The sequence below is a fragment of the Podarcis vaucheri genome (genome assembly GCF_965113315.1).
Source record: "Podarcis vaucheri genome assembly, chromosome: 12".
In the NCBI taxonomy this organism is placed as follows: Eukaryota; Metazoa; Chordata; class Lepidosauria; order Squamata; family Lacertidae; genus Podarcis; species Podarcis vaucheri.
Genome location: NC_138750.1, coordinates 32,340,700 through 32,344,864, shown reverse-complemented (window position 1 = coordinate 32,344,864; position 4,165 = coordinate 32,340,700). Strand labels below are relative to the sequence as shown.

Here is a 4,165-nt window from a genome sequence, read left to right as displayed (position 1 = left end):
CAGAGAAATCTCTAAATATGGATATGTATTTGGTAATGTATAACCTTACACTTGCAAAATCAAATAAAAATTATTTCTAAAAATTATTTGTTTTTGTTTCAATAATTCTATTCAGGTAAGTTGCTTTTTTCAGTATTATTGTGTAGAGAAAAGGAATAATTAAAATATGCTTTGTATTCTGAGGCATAACAGAAGATCTTGAATCAATTAAAAAGCTAAAGTGGGGGGGGGGATAGAACCTCAAAAGAGTGACTGGTGATGAAAAGCGAGTGTTGTATCTAAGGATGGCAATCAATAAAAGTGTCACAGAAGGGAAATACAGATGCCACTTGGAATTACAGTGAAACTTTATTGAAAGACAGTATATGCTTTGAGGGACAAAGGCAAAACAGTATCTGATTAATGTAATTCATTGTCAGCAGCCATCTTCAAGGTACTAATAAATGAGAGACCTTTGTAAACAGCATGTTGACTGATACTTTTTTGTCTTCCTGAACTTGGAGAATAATTTTTGGGGCTCCATCATCAGATGGAAGTCTTTTTTATGCATATACAAGAATGTGGATGTAAAGCAGGTAAGTCCAGGGAGGAGATGTGGGCATACCAGCCCCATGTTAAGTGTCCTGATCTCCCTCCTCCTCCCTCCTCAACTTTCCAGTATTGTACACATTTGTCTGAATGTGCTTAGAAGCCAGTGCTGTTTTTCTAGAAAAAGAGGTGCTAGAGCTCAGCTTGTTCTCTTATAATAGCAATGGCACCTACCTGAGAGGTGCCAGAACCAAGTTTGGGCTGGGACGTGGGAAGCCCTGCTAAATCTAGTGTTATCAGGGATTCCAATTGCAAGGAGACTTCTAAGCATGTTCAGGCAAATGTTCTTAGAAGGCCCCTTCAACAGTAGGTGGAAACCAGAGCCAAATGAACAGGCATTATATATGAAAAAGGCAAGCAGCTGAGATCAGGGCAAAGTGAGGCTGGTGAGGCAATGCCCCATTCACTCTAATGGGCTAGTCTCCAATGGCTACTTTGGATACTTCTTTTGCTGGTGGTATCTAGAGATAAGCTCCCAAATTGAGAGTGGGGGGGGGGCGAGGAGCAGATTCTGGACAGAGGTAGCCCTGGGTCCTTTGGCTCTGGAGTCTCTTCATTCCACTAAGACAGTGATGGCCAAACTTGCCCCTCCAGCTGTTTTGGGACTACAACTCCCATCATCCCTAGCTAACAGGACCAGTGGTCAGGGATGATGGGAACTGTAGTCTCAAAACAGCTGGAGGGACGAGTTTGGCTATCACTGCTCTAAGAGGTCCCAGGACTGGGCTCCTTGACTATGAGACAGCTTGGAGCTACTGTGGTTAATTATCTCCAACCAGTGCCACTGGTTTCAGTGGGCAAGAAATTTTACAAAAGGGAGAATCATAATATAGCCAACTTTTTGTTCCTGGTGTAGTTACTCCGCATATAACAATGATTTTTTTAAAAATTCAAACAAGGTGCATACCTGTTCAGAGTCATTAGGTGTATAAATTTCACCAGGCCCCCACAGATGGGCACAGTCTTCTAAGCAAGTTTGATCTCAGACAAAGCAATTCAGCATGATGTAGAATTCATGACTCACTTCCCTTGACACTGAAGACCAAAACCATAAATTTCTACCTTTTACTCTCTCTCTCTCTAAATGGTGAAATGCATTCCTTCGCCTGTCCTATTGGCTGTAAATTACCCTGAAACTGCTTCCCCTTGTGTTTGCTTGATCTGACTGCAAGATGCTAAATTTATGTGCTCAGCAGTCAAAAGTCACCAAACTGGGCATTACATTAGCTGCCATCCCTTTGCTCTCCTCGCTAGAGTACAAAGAGGGCACTCTGTAGATGGGTTGTTGGCATTAAGAGAATGAACAAAGCCTATTTTAATGATGAAAGCAACAAAAGTGGTCTCAGACAAGGTCAAGACCAAAAGTGAGATAATGGGTAAAACATTAATTTTCTGCTTGTTCTGGAGTAAAAAAAAAAAAAAAAGCCAAGTGACTGTGTTTTCAGCTCATTGCCATTACATGCCTGTTCAGGCGTTTCCCTTCATTCATTATCAGAATGCATGAACGGAAGGGTGGGGCTCTGCAAGCAAGCCCCTCCCCACACTGTCTCCGTCCCTGCTGGCTTCACCTACCAACCTTTTGCCCATTGGGTTGGATTCAAGAGTATTGCAAATGCAGTTCTGCTCAAGGAACAAGGACTCTGCTTTGTCTCCGCACAAAGACCTCAACCATCTCCTGAAAAATATGCTGGGGGATCCTTTGGAACAATGTGGAAGATGGCACAGGCAGCTGCAAGAAGAAGCAGCAAAAAATATCCCTTCCTCAGCTTTTGTTCATGGAAGACTCTGCAAGATCTGTGTCACTTCCATTCATAGAATTCATCCATGAATAAACAGACTTATTTCCATTCATGGAAATCCTACCTATTGCACATGAAAAATAATAATTTACAGACAATTTTAAAAAGTAGTACACTACTTGTGTTCTATTATTTTTTTCATTAAATAAAATTATTTAAGGAAACTGAATCATCACATATCACTTCCACCCCACCTCCCTGTCTGACTTTATACCCAAATAAACCTTTCATGAACCAAAACATTTAAAAATCTACTCCAAAGGATGCTAACTACTGGAGATGCTCTCCTGAGTCTGGCTCAGAAAGGTACTCAATTTGGTCATTAAAACTATCCCATAGAAGAGGCAATCTTCACAAGCCCTCACAGTCTTCTCCAGCTCAAGATGAAACCCAAACTATCCAATTGCCAGCTTTACCCTTGCAAAGTTAGATCAAGTATCTTCTACTTGCATAGAGAGAAAACAAAGCAGGGGTGAAATCTGAGGAGTCCCACTCCTCACTGGTCCTTAGCAAGAGGATGATTCCCCCCCTCATATTTTGTTCCAACAGGATCCCCCCCCCAAACACAATTACTGGAGTAGGGGCACTGTGTTAGTTTATATCATGAGTAGGCAAACTAAGGCCCTGGGGCCGGATCCGGCCCAATTGCCTTCTAAATCCGGCCCGCAGACTGTCCAGGAATCAGCATGTTTTTACATGAGTAGAATGTGTGCTTTTATTTAAAATGCATCTCTGGGTTATTTGTGGGGCAAAGGAATTCATTCATTGCCCTCCCCAAAAAAATAGTCTGGCCCCCCACGAGGTCTGAGGGACAGTGGACCAGCCCCCGATGAAAAAGTCTGCTGACCCCTGGTATATGATGGATGAGGAGAAAGACCAAAGGAAATGGGATGGGTGGCAATTTTGCTAAATCCTTGGATTGACTGGTATAATTCCTTGAGGGGTGTGTGTGTGTGTGTGTGTGTGTGTGTGTGTGTGTGTGTTTTGAGGGGGGGAGGGAGATCTCAGGTAAGTTGCAAACTTATCCAAAGCAAGCTTTTCACAGCCCACCCATCTCGTAATTTCTATTTTTATACAATTTCATTGTGGAGCTCTAGCTATGGTTACATTGCGCTAATATGAATTTTTGAGACGTGAAAAGGTACACACCAGGTACCCAGCTCCTGAGAAACTAACTGAAAATGTGCCCATCAACCATATCTCATCTGGCTGGAATTTATAACTGTGCAGTAATTGCACACGGTTGTAGGGCTTTGTTTTGATTTAAGGGGATAAAAACTGAAGGTCATATATCTTAGCTTCTCCTTTCCATCTTCATTAGACACTTTAATTAGGTAGTCTAGTGAAGGCTGTTCATTACTTCATCACAGATCAGTCTCATACACTAGAAAAGCAATGAGGATTACAGGATTGTTTGTTTGTTTATTCACTCATTCAGTTGATTAAAATATTTCCATCTTGCCTTTCTGTCATTTAGGCATCCAAGGTTGCAAACAGAATATTTAAAAAATGAGATGCAGTAAAATATCACAACAGTGAAAAAATGTAATAATAAAAACAGCAGAAATGCTAATGAGCAGATATTGCAAGGAGAACATTGGAATCAGCAGCATCCAGGTATATTCAACATACCCTTAGAAACCTATTTAAACAACATCATCTTCATGGCACACTGAAAAGGTGAAGGAGCCAGATGAAGGCGATTCCAGGGGTTGGGCATGGACATCAGTGGTAACATTATTGAAGTCCAGATCTAGGCTGTCAAAGAGAGTTGCAAA

General features: G+C 41.6%; 1 protein-coding gene across 1 annotated transcript in view; it reads right to left on the bottom strand.

Annotated features, from left to right (window-relative positions):
• Positions 1–4,165, bottom strand: part of DGKB (diacylglycerol kinase beta) — a 303,881-nt gene that overhangs the window by 286,165 nt on the left and 13,551 nt on the right. The gene's annotated exons all lie outside the window — the stretch shown is intronic.